Source organism: Rhipicephalus microplus, chromosome 6 (assembly GCF_043290135.1).
Source record: "Rhipicephalus microplus isolate Deutch F79 chromosome 6, USDA_Rmic, whole genome shotgun sequence".
Lineage (NCBI taxonomy): Eukaryota > Metazoa > Arthropoda > Arachnida > Ixodida > Ixodidae > Rhipicephalus > Rhipicephalus microplus.
Window position 1 is genome coordinate 123,384,974 of NC_134705.1, and position 20,008 is coordinate 123,404,981.

General features: G+C 46.1%; 1 long non-coding RNA gene across 1 annotated transcript in view; it reads right to left on the reverse strand.

The window, feature by feature from the left end:
- LOC142765468 (uncharacterized) overlaps window positions 1-20,008 on the reverse strand; it is a 51,263-nt gene that overhangs the window by 5,628 nt on the left and 25,627 nt on the right. The window lies entirely within an intron of this gene.

Consider the following 20,008-nt stretch of genomic DNA (forward strand, 5'->3'; position numbering starts at 1 on the left):
TTAATGCCACACTTAATTGAGCTCTAGAAATCTCGTATGTATATATTGACTAGAAATATGCTCATGCCAAATTATACAGGTTATGATGGGCTATTGCAAAAGTGCGCGTTCGTCTAAAATAACACGGCCCTGGACAAAACCCGATGATATACGACGGTGAACTTGAATTTCTCTTTTGTTCTTTTGGTGGTTTCGGTATGTTATAACCCACATATCAATCAATCAATTAACTTTGTCTTTTGCGCACGTAGTTCTGTTGGTATTTAGGCTTATCGTTTGTGCTTTCGGTTTAAGAACTCGTCAACAACAGGAGAGCCACTGTTCACCAACATCATCAACGTATATATGGGTAAAATTATGGTAACCTTGGAACTAAAATCATTTACCAAAATATTTTTAATATTGATTCGTGTAATCTGAAGAAGTTAAGCTTGGAAACATTATGCACGCAAAAAAAAAGAAGTACGTGAATATTGGAACAGCATTAAAATGTAGGCAACCGTATATTCTATAAATGATAACTAATTGTCATTTCATATAGCGAGGGAAACATTCATCTAAGGCAACCAGACGATTGCTAGACTCTGCGTCAGTGCACAAGAACCTTCCAAACAAAAGAAAAAGCATATGCGTCACACCTTTGCGCCCAGTTTTAGGAATTGATGGCTTAAGGGGGTGAATACAGAACGTCTTCAAAGACAGATGGTTTATAGGTTGTCCTGGCTTCTTGACGCTGACGAAGGCCGCAGTAGGCAGAATCAAGAATAAACTTGTGGGAGACCTTATGCAAAATCCGCTGCCATCTAGCGGGCGCTGTGCGCGTTTCCGCCATTTTGAAGGCTATCTGCACTCCACATGTGCCCAAACAAAGCGTGCGTTGCAACGGGAAGCAGCTGGGGGAGGTGGCGATGCTGACAGATTTTTGTGTACTGCGTTGATTAAATCGAGGGAATACAAATGCTGAAAAAGATTTGTGGGACAATAATTTTTATTAGGTTTCCTCGCTGCCCACGCGAAGTAGCAGAACGTTCTGTTTCTTCGGATGCTGCTTTCGCCTAGAAACGCACTTACGGTCACCTTTGGTAATATATGCGAGAACTGAGAGCATCTTCACTCACTAGAGAACGCTTTTGTGTCCCGCCGGAACAAGTCAGTTTTCACGCTGTGTACTTGCAGACAGAGATGAAACAGCTTCGTGTACGACATTCACAGCTGCATGGCAGCTACTCGCGCATGCCTGCGCTTCTGTTAACAACATTACTTCGTTGTATTACATTGTGATGAAAGTTATATGATTGTCAGCTTCCTCGAGAGCACCATCAATTCTAAGCCAACAGATCGATCGTAGTGGTGCGTGCTGTTTGTAGTTTTTTTCCCGGCTGTGCAGTTTAACAACGTAGCGTTGCGTGGGGCGTTTCGCGCGCTTATTGCTTCAGTATGCGTAGTTTGCAAGACATTTATCTGCTTTTAACGAAGGAATCCAGAAGGGTGGTTTGAATACTCTGATCACCCTTGTTTATTTTTTTTTGAAATGGTAATACATCAAGGAAAGCACTGATTAGGTTCTCCGAAAATGTGATCCATGTTTGGGTAGATACTCTATCTACTCATGCGTCCTTTCTTATGATAACAAATGCTTGAAATGTGCGGCGCTTTTTGCATTGAGCAAACAAAAAAAGTGTTGGGCTTGAAAATGTGTTACATCCTGCCATATGTCTGCTATTGTTAGAGTCGTGCTGAGGTGGTTTTTTAGGCATGCAGTCGCCAACGCAAAACTACCTTGCTGCAATGGTTTGAAATTGAATAGGTGCCGGCAGGCATAGAAAGAGACATTGTCAACACGTTTACACGTAGCGCATCGTGTTAATAATGATCACATGTCGGGATGTTCTTCAAAAAAGCGCCAGATAATGGGAATGTAGCTGTTTGTTGAAGCAACTAACACTATTTATGATCCCTTCAGAGTGCTCGAAATGCATATATTTTCAGATTTTATTCGCGTAGTAAGTCTTTAGGTCAAATAGGTCAGTGACTACAGCAGCGAGGTAACATTTATTGAAAAATAAAGACCGGTCAATCTTTCACATAAAATAGAAGTACAATACATGAGGTCGACGTCGGCTATCCTTGATAAAATGGTACGCTTCAAAATAGGTTGACAGGCCTCAGCGCTATGCCAAGCCCTGCCACGCGCTGTGAAGGCTCTTCCCAACAATCACATACTGCTCGCATTTCAATCGTACAGATAACAATGCTTTATTCGCTGTGCTGAAAATAAACCAACAAAAGTTGTAACGTTGTGGAAAAATTCGCTATCAACGACGCCAGCCTTGTGGCTTGGTTAAAAAAATTGCACCTTTCTTTCATTGTGAGGCAGCTGTTTACTCGTATTTATGGTGAACGTGCTAACTAGGTAATGTTTGTAAGGAACGGAGGTCCTTTCACACTCTTTTGATGTTTTTGTTTATGTACCGATAGCTTGTGTCAATGCACCCTCAAGCCACAAGTTACAGCTACCACCACAACGTGGTTTTAACGCAAGCGTCCAACTGGGTACCCACTCGGTAGCTTCGTTGAACCTTCCACAGATTTGTTGAACCTTCCACAAGGTGTATTCGGTAGAACTTTCAGACTATAAATTCACGCTGACCACACTGATATCAGTGAGCAAAGCGTCGGCTATTGATAACCTCAACTGCGGTGCGGCGCGTCACCAACTATGCAAGTGGCATCGCAAATTTGATCGTTACCACTGGTGGTAGCAGTTGTTCGAGAATATAGTAAGTTTGTGCTTGCAAGCTCAAGCCAAAACCGCATAAAACACACACACATACACACTCAAGCTACACACACACCTACACAGACACACATCCACCCACCCACCCCCACACACACACACCACACACACACACACACACACACACACACACACACACACACACACACACACTCCAGGCAATGAGATGATAACGTGAACCTATAAAAATGAGCTTGTGACTTTGGCCGTCTGAAACGGCAACGTCTCAATGCGTTAACAGAAGTTGGAGGTACACTCGCAAAGCAAGAAAGTATAATGATTCATCAGTAGAAGAAAGAAGCAAGAAACACTGTGCTCGGGTTAGCTACTATGCGTAAAACGGCTTCGGACGCACGACACGGAAGACTTCAGGCTGTGCATGGCACCTTTGAGCTCGGGATGCCGTCCGGGGAACTTCGTCATCAAGAGAGTCAAGACACGTGGAATTGTTCCCTATGGTTAGAAGTACCACAAAGGCAAATTTTCAGAGAGTCCAAATCGGTAGCTTCGTGTTGAGATTCGTCCACGGTTGTCGGGTTTGTCTTCTACTTGTTGACACCGAACACGGTAGCGATGGCTGGCACACTTTTCCTGGCGTAGATGCAGATGAGTAAGTTCTCGGGCTGCTTTGGCGTGCTGTAGGTAGGCGTTGACGTCAATTATTACGTCATAAGTCATGTCGGGTAACATTGTATTAAGCGTCGTTGCCTTGCTCCTTTCGCACACAAACTTGTATGGAATCCTCTGCGTCATTTCCTGTACGGGACTTTCGTATGCCTAGGCCCCGTACCTAATGCTGTGATCACCATCCTATGCTTGACTTTGACATGCATGGCCAACATGCAGGTGATGGTTTTATTTAGCCGCTTTGTGAGGCCATTGCTCTAGGGGCGATAAGTGGTGATCCAGCGATCACTTGTTTTGCTGTATCTCTAGAGGTAGCCTCAGTAAAGTCGGCAGTAAAGGCCTTTCGTCATCCCAAGGTGTATCTGTGTTTTATTCGCGTTGTACCGCGACACTGGTGGAGGTGCTGGGCCGCAACCCTGTCTGATGCTCCACACGCCCGCTGGGAGCCGCTCATCGAGTCCAAACGCACTGTCACCTGTAGAAACACCGGTGCATCGCTCCAGTCGACGGTTGCGAGGCCTCGCGCCAGAGCTTACTCACTCGCCGGAACCTGCTAGGCACCGCACAGCTCAACCAATGGCCAACGCAAGCTCACAACAGGTGCCCCAAGGCAGCTTTCCGACGCACCCATCACAGGTGACCCTCTTTCAACCCCTCGTTCCCGATCGCTTTAGTGGCGGTGCCCATGAAGACGTTCACGACTGGCTTGACCACTATGAGCGTGTTGCCAAGGTAAATCATTGGTCGGAACAGGAAAAGCTTTGGCCTGCCTATTTCTACCTTGACGACGGTGCTAGTACTTGGTATGAGAATAGAGAAGGCAATCTGTCAGCTTGGCCCGACTTTCGAGAGAAGTTCGTCGATACCTTCGCCAATATCGATAGAAGGGACCGCGCGCAGCAGTTATTGGAGCTACGGGTTCAAAAACCCAACGAAACCGTTGCAATGTTTGCCGAGGACATGACTCGTCTCTTTCAACGAGCTAACCCGCACATAAAAAGTTGAGTTACCTCATGCGCGGTGTCAAGGAGCAGCTTTTTGCCGGGCTACTGCGCAACCCTCCGACTACCGTGGTTGACTTCATTAAGGAGGCTACGGCTATCGAGCGGGCCCTTCATCAACGCTGCAGGCAATATGACCGCATGTCCTGCAATGTCCCAATCAATGCTACCACCATGACGTCTGAGAGTCAGAGCTGCTTGCGAGACTTGATTAGGGAGATAGTTCGCGAGGAACTGCAGAAGTTGCGGAATCCTGTTGCTGAAAATCTCATCGCATCGATCGCTGAAGTCGTACGCGATGAAATCCACCAAGCGTTGTCTAAGGCTAGTCCTGATGCTCAGCAGCGTCCTATGAGCTACGCTTCCGCTCTCCGACGTCCACCACCCGCTATGCCGACGCTGTACCACCAGGTGCCGATGGCCCCTTCGTACCCGCCGCAAGAGCAGACACTGCATCAAACACCTACGCTACAGCCCCACAACCAGCCATCCACAGCCACCCCATGGGCATCGACGCGTCCACCGACCCGGAAAACAGATGCATGGCGCACCGTAGGCAGGCGTCCACTATGCATTCACTGCGGAGGTGCAGGACATATTGCCCGTCATTGCTGGCATCGAGGTGATTCATTCCGTCCTCAACGACATTGGTTTGACAATCGACGTGCCAACGACGAATACACTCCGCGCCGTGACGACACCTCTTTCTATGGAGCCCGTTATCACTTTGAGGACGGCTCTACCATTGCAGAAAAGGCAATGCCTGCTCAGCCTCCTGGTCCGAGACGTCAGTCCCGCTCTCCGTCCCCCGCGCGTTCGCCTTTGTCGCACCACCGCACCTATGCGAACCTTAATACAAGAAGGTCACCTAGCCCGCGCCGGGGAAACTGAGAGCGGCGACCTCCGGGGGCAAGGTTGCAGGCCATAAAGATAACGACAAGAAGCCCCCACAGCACGACGCCATACAGCCGATAAGCCGTGAAAACGATGAAATTGTGACTGCTGACCTTAGTGTTCTTCTCGACGGCCAGAAAGTGACAGCTTTAGTCGACACTGGTGCCGACTTCTCCATTATCAGTCAGGACCTCGCCGACAGCCTCAGAAAAGTGAAGACGCCGTGGACGGGCCCTCATATAAGAACAGCAGGAGGCCAGTTATTGATGCCCTCGGGAAGATGTACCGCAAGAATTGACATCGGAGGTTCTCCTTTCACGGCGTCGTTCGTCGTTATCGCCGCATGCTGCAGAGACGTAATTCTCGGCATGGACTTTTTACGGGAATATGGTGCCGTCATCAACATACCAGAGAGCTTGGTTACGTTTTGCAACAGTTCGGGCTTACCCGATTCCCCAAAGGCGCGACCAAACCAACTGCGTCTTACTGATGACGATGTGGTTCTCCCTCCGAGTTCATGCACGCTTGTTTCTGTGGCCGCCGCTGCTCAGTTTGACGCCGAAGGAGTTGCGGACCGAATAAGCTCGCTGCTCTTCACCCACGGTATTTCTGTCGCACGAGGTATCGTCAGAGTTGCTGCTGGACGCACGGACTTGCTGCTGACCAAGTTTAGTGCTGAGCGCCGGCATCTTCCTAAAGGCATGGCTGTCGCTTACTTCGACGATGTCATAGATGCCGAAGGCTGCTTGGCGGTAGTCGACGAGTCGCTAAATCTTGATTCAGCGCCTGTTCTGGATGTTAGCATTACTTTGCCAAAAGACGACCGACGCAGACTCCTTGAGTTACTGGCCAAATTTCAAGACTGCTTTTCGACAACATCAAGAGTTGGCCGCACGCCTCTAACCAGGCATCGAATAATTACCGAGGAAACGGCGAGACCTATTCACCAGAACCCTTATCGCGTGGCTCCAAAAGAACGTGAAGCGATACAACAGCAGGTAGACAGAATGCTTGAAGATGACGTCATTCAGCCTTCACAGAGCCCCTGGGCGTCGCCTGTAGTCCTCGTTAAGAAAAAGGACGGCAGCCTGCGCTTCTGTGTGGATTACCGGAAGCTAAATTAGGTGACCAAGAAAGACGTATATCCACTACCGCGTATAGACGACTCTCTCGACAGACTTCGACATGCTCGATACTTCTCTTCAATGGACTTGCGGAGTGGATATTGGCAAATCGAGGTGGACCCGAGAGACCGCGAGAAGACCGCTTTTGTGACACCAGATGGGTTATATCAATTTAAGGTCTTGCCATTCGGTTTGTGCTCAGCACCTGCTACCTTTCAAAGACTCATGGATACCGTGCTTTCTGGGTTGAAGTGGAAAACATGCCTAGTATATCTGGACGGCGTCATAGTGTTTTCCGCGACGTTTGACGAGCACCTTGAAAGACTTGAGGTGGTCTTACGAGCCATACAGTCCGCGGGCCTGACGTTGAAGCCTGAGAAGTGCCACTTTTGCTACGAAGAGCTGCGATTTCTCGGTCATGTCGTCAGTCATGCTGGTATTCGTCCCGATCCTGAAAAAATCGCAGCCGTAGAACAGTTCCCTATGCCTACCGATAAAAAGGCTGTCAGACGCTTTCTCGGCCTCTGCGCGTGTTATCGACGATTTATCGCGCACTTCGCACGCATAGCATCACCACTAACTCGCCTAACAAGAGAAGACCTCACCTTTGAGTGGAATAACGAAGAGGAAGCTGCTTTTAACGATCTTCGCCAGCGACTACAAACACCCCCAGTCCTTGCCCACTTCAGCGAGAGAGCCCCTACGGTGCTTCACACAGATGCTAGCAATGTCGGTCTGGGAGCTGTGCTTGTGCAGCAGCAAGATGGCGCAGAATGGGTAATCGCTTACGCAAGCAGAACGTTAACACGTGCTGAGGCTAATTACTCCACGACTGAGAAGGAGTGTCTCGCCGTGGTATTGGCGGTTACAAAATTTCGTCCGTATTTATATGGCCGCCCCTTCAAAGTAGTTAGCGACCACCACTCACTGTGTTGGTTAACTAATATTAAAGACCCTACCGGCCGATTAGCGCGTTGGAGTCTCAGGCTGCAGGAATTCGACATGACAGTCGTACATAAGTCAGGGAAGCGACATATGGACGCCGACTGTTTGTCCCGTTCACCCATTGAGTCGGCAACCCTACCCGAGGAGGAGGAAACATCATTTCTCGGTGTCCTCGAGACGACCACCATTGCGCAGCAACAACGAGACGACGATGAGTTGCTTGGCCTAATTACCTACTTGGATGGCAGATCTCGGAAGGCGCCAAGAGTTTTCGCAAGAGCGTTGTCATCATTTTGTTTACGTGGCGGAGTACTCTATAAAAGAAATTTTTCGTCGACGGGATCTGCCTATCTGCTCGTCATCCCAGCAGCCCTTCGCACCGAAGTACTGAAAGCATGCCACAACGAGGTTACCTCTGGCCACTTGGGTTACACAAGAACGTTGGCCAGGGTACAGCAAAGGTATTACTGGCCAAGACTAACCACAGCCGTGAAGCACCACGTCCGTACCTGTCTCGACTGCCAGCGACGCAAGTCACCGCCAACTAAACCAGCTGGCCTCCTGCAACCCGTACAGATCCCAATGACTCCATTCCACCAAATCGGCATGGACATTTTGGGCCCACTCCCTACTTCTACCGCAGGCAACCGATGGGTTATCGTCGCGACGGATTATTTGACCCGTTATGCCGAGACAAAGGCTATCCAGAGAGGTACAGCAGCGGAGGTGGCAAGATTTTTTATCGAGAATATTGTACTGAGGCATGGTGCACAAACCGTCGTAATCACAGACAGAGGAACCGCATTTACAGCAGCTCTTTTGGACCATGTTTGGATGCTGAGTGGAACAACGCATCGTAAGACTACCGCATACCACCCACAAACAAACGGGCTGACAGAGCGTCTAAACAAAACCATTGAAGACATGCTTTCGATGTACGTTGACGTCGAACACAAAAACTGGGATACAATCTTGCCTTACATAACGTTTGCATACAACACGGCCAAGCAAGAAACGACCCGCATGACACCTTTCAGCCTCGTTCATGGACGGGAAGTACGAACCATGTTAGATGCAATGTTACCGCACGAAGGCGACGACATCGTCCCGGACGCCGACACGTTTACGGAACGCGCAGAAGAAGCTAGGCAACTTGCACGTTTACGGATCAGCCAGCAGCAAGACTACGATGCAGGCCGCTACAATGCTCACCGCAGAACAGTCGTCTACCAAAGTGGCGACAAAGTATGGGTTTGGACGCCCATACGAAAACGAGGACTTTCTGAAAAACTTTTCAGAAGATACTTTGGATGTACCTAGTTGTGCGACGACTGAGCGATGTCACTCACGAAGTTGTTCCCGACTGTTCGTATAGTACAAGGCGCCGCCAGCACCATCCTGACCTCGTTCACGTAGTCCGCATGAAACCCTACGTCAGCAAGTGATTGCATGATACTTTAATTTAGAAAAAAAACTGCATTACAGACTGCGTATCGGGGCGATGCTCTTTGGGAGAGAGGCAAATGACGCGTGTCTACATGTGGACGATAACGATGATCGGGCATTTAGTGGGCACGAGGTAGTGGGCCTCTAGCTTCTCTCGAGGCTGAAGCGATCTTGTGACTGGGCTGTTCAGGACACGCTGCCTTTCGTCGTCCCAAGGTGTATCTGTGCTTTATTCGCGTTGTACCGCGACAATATGCATGAAGAGAAATTGAATCATCGGCATCTTTTTAATTGTCGTGTTACGGAAGCAAAATTACCTTTTAACTAAAATGCGTTACAAAGCTACTAAATTAACATGCTAGTGATCATAAATGGTGGTTACATTGCAACACATTATTGCAGTGTTCTATTCAAGACTTAAAGAACTTATAAAGTTATTATTTGCAATAGAGAAGCATTATTATACGCATCAGCCCTGCTACAATCGATATATTTTTTATTTTTTTTATGCTTCAGCTGTGAATAGCGACATTTCATTGTTGATGGTACACAAATGAGGTGACTACCCCGTAATTTCACAAGCTCCACCTAAGCCACAGGATGGTGGCACAAAACACAATGTAACAGCAATGTTGGAATGAAATCTTTAAACATAAATTATAATCATAGCACTGTGAAAGTGTGGCGCTGTGTTTATCTCATGAACATCTTGTGGAGATCGGCGAAATGCTGCTTGAGGCTCTGGCACCACTGTAGATTTGGGAGGTCACTGCCATAGAACTTATGTGGCCTTCATAGGCACTTGGAAATGTAAATAATTGGGACAAATAAAGTCAGAGACACATGTTAGCACCTTAGTTCACATGCACAGAAATTATAACACACAGAATAAAACTGAAAATATAAGGCAGACAATCCTTCATGTTATGCATATGTGAATAATAGAAGAATTAAGTGTATAAATTAGTTCTGCCACATTAAAGAAAACAGCATGTTTATCACAGTGAAAATAACTAGGTTGTGACAATTTTCAATAATAGAGATAATCTATCGATATGTTCCTATAGAATTATGATTTAAATGTTTCCTGCACAGTAGAACTTTAGGAACTACCAGTGAAAGCTCTCAATGTACACTTATAGTGTGTGCATGTACATCTGCTGCCTTTATACTATACAGTTTGTGCACAAAATTGGCATCTTGAACAATTTTGAGAGGTAAACCTATGCAAATTATGAAGTTTAAAATCATCATGAAAGCAAGCGGGATCAGGCAGGTGCCATTAAACATCTGTGCAAGCCAGAAAACTATAACCGAACTGCACAGAAATAGGGGAGCAAAAGTAACAGAAATTTGGCTGCTGACCCACAGGTCACGGTATTGACTCCCGGCTGCATTTCCGATGGAGGCAGAAATGCTGTAGGCACGTGTGCTCATATTTGGGCACGGGTTAAAGAACCCCAAGTAGTCGAAAGTTCCAGAACCCTCCACTACGACGTCTCTCATAATCATATAGGGGTTTTGGGTCGTGAAACCTCACATATCAATCAAGAATAACAGAAATAAACTGCCAACTAAAAAGTTGGGTGCATGTGCCGACGACGCCGACGCCGTCGACGCGGTCGTAGCCGCTCCCGAGGATCGAGTGGAGCCAGCTCCCGCGATTCCAGCGCCACCTCGAGCACCTATGCGACATCCAGGCGAAGCCGCTCCCTCACACCGACAGCGAGACGTCGCAGTGCCCAGCGCAGCCACTCCCGCTCCAGGAGACACTCCCCATCTCGCCAGGCTGAGCTGACATGGGCGGACCGAGTCCAAGGGAAGAAACCACCGCTACGGAGCACGCCGCCAGTCACAAAGGTAACGCGGCCCTCATTGCCAGAGCATGAAAGCGAGGTAGTTACAACTCTACGAGAAGAACTAGCAGGTCTTCGGGCAACCATACAACAGCTCACCACACAACTAAATGAGGCGAGGCACCAAATACAAACTCTCACAGCTCCTAAAGATCCCCCCTCATCCACTGTAGATGTTAGCAAACCTAAACGCAGAGCCCCACCACTCCGCGAAGCGGACACGAATGACAGCGACTCACCAGAAGACACTCTAAACGAAATCTTACGTCTCACGCGAGAAAACCACGATAACATCGACACGCTGTCACGCCGGGTGGAAGCACTAGAGCAAAAAGCCACCATAAAAGCTAAAACCAAAGCCAGAACAGTAGTTTCTGTGGATCCTACGGCAAATCTGCCTGGGCCACCAAATTCAATGTAATCATCATGGCTTCCACAACCCAAAACACGTTAGAAATTTGGCAGTGGAATTGCGCTAGCTTCGCGACCCGTAAAACCCCACTGCTGCAGTACATTAAAGCGCAACCCAAGAAGCCTCATGTAATATTACTGCAGGAGACCCTTTGTGATACTCTCACATTATCGGGTTACCACCCCATCTCACAACGAGGGGATACCAAGAGAGGTATAGCCACGCTGATTAGCAAGAAATTTGCTCACATAGTACATGAGGTATTACCCACCCGCAGCCGCCTGGAAGCGATACTCGTCGAACTCGTACCAAACCGTTTTTTAAAACAAAGCGTTTTTATCCTTAACGTTTACAGCTCCCCGTCAGACTACAGACAGTCCTTCCACGCGCTCTTAACTAAAGCCACAACGCTCGCGCGAAACTCTCCGCTTGTTATAGCAGGCGACTTCAATGCCCCCCACCCGTCATGGGGTTACCCCCAGGCAACGGCTAAAGGCACTAACCTCACGCGAGCAATTGACGACTTGTCCCTCACACTCATCACAGATCACCGATTCCCTACGAGACTTGGAACATCGGTACAACGCGACACTACGCCGGACTTGGTATTTACCCGTAACGTCACAGGCCACACCTGGACCAATACGCAGGAAAATCTGGGCAGCGATCACTTCATCATACGAACCGAACTACCCAACGCATCAGCCCCACCCCGTACATTCACGCTGACGGACTGGGATGCCTTCCGCACCCTCCGCAAAAACAACACAAAGGAATACAACACATTCATCGAACTACTCACCTCACTTCAGGAAGACATAGCCAAAACAACGAAAACAATACAAACAGAACTCGAGGTCCCGAGAATGGACCCACACCTCGCACATTTGCTCGAGGCAAAAGCGTCAATACTCGCGCGCTGGAAAACACAACGACTAAACAGACGCTTACGAAAACGTCTATCAATACTGAACCAAGACATTGCCAAATATTGCACGGAGCTCACACGACTCCAATGGCATGAACTCTGCTCGGCGGTCGACGGCCGCATGCGAACTGGGGGTAAATGGAACCTCCTAAAATACATGCTGGACGACTGCGAAACAAAAAACAACCAGAGTCATGCCATAGACCGGCTCCTACACTCGCACAAAAAGATGGGAGGAACAAACTCATCCTTTCTTGAAGAAATCTCCAAACGTCACCTCCCCTTAAACACAGCACAACCCACCGACTACCCAGAAATAGAATGCGAAACGATACCCGAACTCGACGAACCCTTCACGGAGTCAGAAATTCGGGAGGCATTACACAACCTCAACAGCAGATCAGCCCCCGGTCCTGACAAGGTAACCAACCGCCTGTTGCGAAATTTAGACGACCAAGCCATCACACTACTCACAAAAGACATTAATTACATGTGGGAAACTGGCCAGGTACCTGAACAATGGCGCACGGCCACGGTAATCCTTCTCTCAAAGCCAGGTAAACCACTCAACTTCGACAATCTACGCCCGATTTCCCTAACCTCATGCATAGGAAAAGCAGCTGAACATGTTATCCTAAATCGTGTATCGCGCTACATAGAGGATCACGAACTCTTTCCGTTCAACATGGTCGGGTTCCGTCCGCACCTTTCAACACAAGACGTCATGCTATTACTAAAGAAACAGATCTTCGACTCAAAAACGAGAGATGTTCGTGGCATTCTCGCCCTAGACCTCACTAAAGCATTCGACAGCGTCTCACACCGCTTTATACTGGAATCCATTGCCAGCCTTGGTCTCGGTAAAAGATTCCAGGCGTACATTCGTTCTTTTCTGCAAAATCGAACAGCTCAGCTGCATTTATCGCAACTTACATCCGATACTTACACATTAGGTTCCAACGGGACACCACAAGGGGCAGTCATTTCTCCACTCCTTTTTAACATAGTAATGAAGGGACTATCTGACAAACTCCGCGACATCCCAAACATAAACCATGCTATATACGCAGATGACATCACCATCTGGTGCCCAGGAGGCTCATTGGCGGAGTTGGAGCAAGCCCTTCAAACTGCTCTCGATACCACAGAAGCCTACTTAAAAAACACTGGACTTCGTTTGTCGCCCACAAAATCAGAGTTGCTACTGTACCGGCAATCTCGCCAAGGCGTTCGTAACTTAACACCCTTAGGTGATCTACCCATAGCGCTACACGCCAAAGATGGGCAGCGAATACCCCGAGTGGACTCCATACGCATTCTCGGCCTCCTCGTCGAGGCCACTGGCTGTCATGCAAGAACAATTAAACATATCACAGCAAAAACAGAGAACATGCTCCGACTCATTCAGCGAGTCTCGGGTCGTAGACGAGGCCTTGGAGAGGCCAACCTTCTGCGCATATACCACGCGTTCCTAATGAGTCACATCAATTACGTCGCCTCTGCCCACAACTGGACGAAGGTAGAAAAGACGAAACTAAACACACTCATGCGCAAAAGCATTAAACAAGTCCTTGGTTTGCCTCAAAACACGAGCACTTCCCGTCTCGACCAACTAGGCATGCACAACGGCATCGATGAAGTGATCGAGGCCCAGACCACGGCCCAAGTGATCCGCCTCTTCTCCTCCAAGGCAGGCCGCCGACTTCTAAGCGAGGCCGGCATGTCCCCACACCCCTGCCTTGAACGCGCAGTAACCCTCCCCAGAGTTGTCCGAGCTACTTACATGGTAACCCCATTTCCGCGAAATGTCCACCCACAACACAACGAAGGCAGACGGCTGGCCCGCGCTCGCGCGATCCTAAACCGTACCGCCGCGAATCGCAACTCTACCGCATTCGTCGACGCAGCGCAATACGGTAACTCCTCCTCTTTCGCACTCGCGGTAGTAGATGGCGACGGAGCCCTACGCTCAGCCGCCTCGGTTAGGCTATCAACAAGCGCCATAGCCGAACAAGTTGCTATAGCTTTAGCGATGACCGACCCCTCACTCACTAATGTCTTCACAGACTCTCGCGCCGCCATTCGGGCTTACGAAACCGGCAACATCGCTCCAGAAGCAGCCCGCATTTTACAAACACGGAAATATACGGGCTCGCACTACCTCTCTTGGTTCCCTGCCCACATGGGCAAAGACGTTCACCCACAACAACCCAACCTCAACGAAATGGCTCATGATCGAGCACGAGAACTGACCCGCCGTGACGATCAATCAGCCACCGAAGAGCTGGGCCCAGACGTGCAGTTTAATGACCCACTACTCACCTTCCATGAAATTACCTCCCACTACCGACACAACAGAAGCCGATACCCTTTACCCCATTCAAAACTAGAACGCGCGCAAGAAGTAGCCTTTAGAATGTTACAAACGAGATCGTACCCATCACGGGGCCGACTCAGCCATTATAACTCAGACATAAATTCACAGTGCCCAGATTGCACAGAAGTGTACTGTTCACTCGCGCACATGCTCTGGCAATGTCCCGCGTTACCTCAGGGACCTCTCACCAGTGAGTCCGACTGGGAGGAGGCACTCAGGAGCCCCAATCTCCGAAACCAACTTAAGGCAGTCCAGAGGGCCCAAGAACTGGCGGAACGCCACCACGTTCCCGCCCCGACTCGGGCGTCGCCTACGGTAGCGGCTGCTAGGATGTCCCACGTGGGCACCCTGGTGGCTTAAACTCCTCAGGACCATATATTAAAGTTCTTGACTGACTGACTGCATGTGCTATTTGTAAGTGCTTACACCTTCATACATACAGCATGCTCATTCCATTTTGAATACCGATATTGAAAATAACTGCTCTATTAAGAATGTAAAAGATAAAGTAAAACTGAATGACTCTTTAAAAAGTGACCCTATTATGACATCACGTTTTCTTATAACGAAATTGACTAAGACTGAAATATCATTATGCAAGAAAAAAATCTTCAAAAGAACAATCAAGTTTGAAGTCATAATTTTTATTACGACTACTATGACTATAACCAAGAAATCGACCTCAACATGGCTAATGTGAGTTTTTAAGGCCTATGTTCACTAGACAATGAACTATACCACAAAAAGCACAGCGTTCAGGCAAAGTGCCACACAAAAAAAGAAAGCAGACCTTTTTGTTATTACCTACAATGGTTTTAAAATGGTATTTTTACCTCTACTTGCCACTTTTATCTAAGTAACTTGTATGAAACAATTTAGCTGAAAATGCATTGTGCCTCCAAAACCTGTTAGTTGAATCTGAATTTTTTTAAAAATGGTGAAGCTTGCACTAAATTAGGCTCCACAAGCCTTGAAACAGCGAGACTGCATGACTCTTAGGACTACATTGGTTACTTGTGCTTTGTTTCTGGCCCTAAGCATGAAGACAAGGGCTTAATTGAATTGCTGCTAACAAACAAATGCTTTCGAAATCGCCCGAGCGTCAAAGGATGCTCAGACATTTGTTGTTTTTCCCGCTGGGCTATTCTACACCAAACATCTAAACCATACTGCCTGGTGACCATCACAAATATCTAGTTTTAAAAATGATGGTAATTTACTCTTTTGAAAATAGTTATTTGCAGAATTATTTTGAAGAGAAAAAAGTAAAGGTCACATGAGTACCTTAAGACTTTCGCAGAATGTCGTGCGGGTGTTATTTGTGAGAAAAATTTAAAAGTACCGCTTTTTCTTGCCATATCAAATTTGATGTACATGTTAAGTAAAGGTGCTTCTTTAAAGTATTTGAAGCCGAGTAACATTAGTGATATTTATCCGCTACATAGGCTTTGAATAACTTAGCCAAGCTATTCATCGTTTGCATTTCTTTTATGGCAATACTGCACTTTGTATGAATATTTGAGCCACAAATACTCACTCCACAGAAGTTATACTTCACGAAAAAAATAGTATTAGGTCCAGATTACAAATATTACTATATAATCGTTTTTGTCCACATTGAGAAGCAACTTGAACAATGTGTTTTTCTAAAAGAAAATCTTTTTTATGTGTAAGTTGAAAGCAAATAAACAGTTCTTGTTATATGGCAAGTGTTATCATTACAATTTTCGTTTCAATGAGGAAACTGATATTTGAAGTCTCCTATTGAGAGACATGGGGAACTTCGGAACGGAAGCTGTCGTATAACAAATGCAGAAAACAGCCATCATTAGGAAACTTAAAAAATTATTCATTCTTTAAAACAAAGTGTAACCATATAACTTGCCATATAAAGAGAGCTGCTTCCTTGCTTTTGATGTGGCAAAATAATTGCACTAATAATACTGAGCTTCACGCACTACACACAATCACCTTTACTTAATGCCTAGACCAAATTAAGTGTAGAAGAGGCAGTATTTTTGAAATACTTCTTTTTACTTTTTACAAACAACACCGTGATGACATCCTGGGAAGTCCAGAAGGCACCAATGAGGCCTAATATTTTGTTCTCTGCGATAGATTTTAGCATTTTGCTGTTTTCAATACAGTGAACGAGCACAATATATTTTTTTCAAAACACAATTAGGATGGTTGGCAAAATGGCTGGAACGTTTTACGTGGAATTGCCTCACCGCCAGCAATTATTCTTCCAAAGCTCAAGCTATCACCTCTCTGTTACTGCCTTCCTTTCATACAATGCTTGCATAGGAAAGAAAAAGAAAGACAGATCTGACATGGTTCACAAGGCAAGATATTTTCATGTTGGATAAATTCATTACCATAAGCAGCAGCAAAATAACATTCATTTTGAGTAGTCCAAGACAGAAGCTATATACCAGTATACTAAGAGCCAAGCGCAAAATTTTCATGTGATCACTTGTGGCGATAGACAGGAAGCGCTTATTGCAAGACTGATCAGCCTGTAATTAACTGAATGAAGTACATTGCGCTGTTCAATCCAACACCACATAGGTATCTTTGCTACAGCAAAGCCATGTGTCATTGATTCATGCAAAAGTTGGGACAATGCAATTGTAACAAAAAAGATGAAAAAAGAAAAAAAAAGAAGAAAAGAGGGGATGCAAAGTAGGAGCAGTGTAGCCAACTACTTTTACTTTGCATCCCCCCTTTTTCTCCTTTTTCTTCTTTTCTTTCTTTTACCATCTTTTTGCGTCTCTTACCCCCAACTTCCGACAGGAGAACACTTTGTATCATCGCAACCTAACTTGAAAGGAAGCAAGGGCCGCACTCTTCAGCGTTATAAGTTTTTTTTTCACACAAATATTTCCGACAGGCACACACGCCTACACCAAAAGAGGATGTCATTACTAACCCCATATAAACTAACACGCCAAGGCTGACATGGTGACTTCTAAAAAATAGGTCCTCGTATCGCAACGTCGGCCAGCCTGTCTGGGGCACTTCTACTGTTCACCCTGATTACCCGACTAGATGCTTCCACCTGTCGACTCGCATCTTCATTTTGGATAACACTAAAACGAGCTCACATTGATGAATACGCACGTAAGTTTAGTGATATATTATGCACCAGATTAAGCAACTGTGTTAAAAAAATTATTGATAGCTTGCTTCCTGGCTTTTTATACTACCAGTGCTTGAAGTAGCCTGAAACTGCGTAATGTCTACTATGCACATGAACCAGATTGACAACGTAATGCACAACATGCTTAAGAATATTGCGAGAAACATGGTAACGACAAAATGACCAGCCACTCAAGTTTCTTGCTGTACATGTTTATAAAATGTTCATGTACACCCAAATGAGGTGCTTATCATACAAGCCGAAAAACCTACAAGTAGGGCCTTGGGGCATTCTGTAAGTAGACGTGTACCATTTTTTTCTGTGGAGGGCTTTACACCCATAAGTGAGGAACGAAACTCCTGTACAATGAAGAATGTTTGCAGCTATCTGTTATAGAAAAAACTAATGCAGCTAATCTTCCCCGACACATCTGTACAATTAGAGAGGTGACAACGCTTCTGTCATTTGTGGCAGTAACTAAAACAGGACCAGTGCGAAAATTGCGACTACTTGGCTAGACAAATGTCCAAACATGCCTGCCCGACTCTCTCTAGCCATCCCGGCTGAATGTGACACACGATTTCTTGACTGCTGGCTGGACAAAACAAAACCACTGACGCACTCACAATACACAGCGTGAAGTTCCTCTGGAGTGGTCAACTTCGTGTTCTGTGATGAAAAAGCAGCACAGTGTCCTGATAAGGCACTCCTTGCAGTGGTTTTCAATGCCACACAGTGACTTTGCTGTTCCTGTCGAAGAGAGCTTGGGGAGCTTGGAGGGTGCTTGCTCTTTTTTGGGGGCCCCTGCTGCTTCTCGTTTTCTGCTCAATGTCAACCTGCACAAAGTTGAACCAGGCTCTCAGAGTTGTATATAATGATATACAAATTTTTGCTGAACACACAGTTCCTGGCGGCACACTGAAGAACTTCTTATAAAACTTAAGGCCTCGCATATGAAAACATTTACAATCGATCCGAAGATGCACTTGACTCTAAATGAGTAAGTTTGTTATGTAGTGTATGTAAATAAAGGTCATTCAGCACAACCACAACTACAGTTGCACACGAAAACAACATTAGCTGGACGCTTTGGGCCGCTTTCATGGCATATCTTAAGCTGACACTGATCGTTCAACGATACTAAAAATATGCAAAGATATCCTGATCGATTTTAGGCAGTACTGAAGGGTAGGGCACGAATCTATCATTCTACCCATGAGCAGTGCACTAAAATTCAACATCAGTACGAACCCGTCCAGCTAAAAATTTTTATTAGGTATTCATCATTAAAGAGACTGACAAGCTGCCAGAATGTGTGATTGGAAGTGAAAATCAAAAAATCAGAATTCAACTGCATTATTTTTGCAACTTGAGTGGCATTTCTTTTTAAGATTGCGCTTAAAACGCCTAAAAATCAGTACGTCATGCAGCCTGTTTGTTTACTGCAAATTATTTGATACTTCAACATGCACAAAGATTAGTGGTCAAAGTTACAGCATATATCTATATTACCTGTGCCCACAATATTCTGTGCTGTCTACACAGAGAAGACAACCCTCAAAAAGCAGCACTGTCATCGTGGCAAACAGTGCAAAATATGTACATTTCACACGCATATGAAACGCATGCTTTCTCAGCAAACTGCAATGCCCAAACATATAAAGCTGTTATGCTGACCTCCCACTGTTTGCTGCCTGTGTTGTGTAACACTTCATCGCAGTCAGAGACCTGAAAATTCTTAAAATGTTTCCAGCACTTTCTGTGTTACCACTAGATGTACTCATGAAAGCCATGTCAAACAAAAAGAAACAAGCCAGAAAATTTTCTTCTTTCACTGCATGTTTATACGATCAGGCCAGTAAGCTTTCTATTGCAGAAAAAAACATCTCCTATAAAAATTGATATTCGGTCCCATTAACTGCCTTATGCTTTAAGCCATGTTATTATGTTAAACGGGTGTCCTGTTTTACACGATCTGGTTTGCATGAACTCTTGAACCTGGCACCATATAGGTTGATAGACACACAGAGTTTAAGACAAACCTAGTTTCCTGTGGAGCATTCTTATGCATTATAACAACACATATCAATCTAGTCAGCTGATCAGAAGGAGGTGAAAACAGCTCGCACTTGAAAAGCACGGGCAGGAGGAATGATGCCTGCACCGTGTGCTCCCTGTACATTCTCGTTGAGGGTGCAGTTTTCACGTTATCCTTATGTGATTTCGCATTTATAACAATGTTCACTGCATATTCTTTGTGGTATTAAATTGTGTGATACCGCCTTGAGTATCTCATGTAATTTATAAAAATAGAATTCAAGATAGCTCGATTCAAAAATAACAAAGTGCATCCAGCACCATGTCCTGTAGCCTTTCTTTAGGCAAGTGGCAGAAGGATTTATTATTCAAAACATATCTTACTTCTAACCACTACAAGAGCTAACTCATACACTGGTACA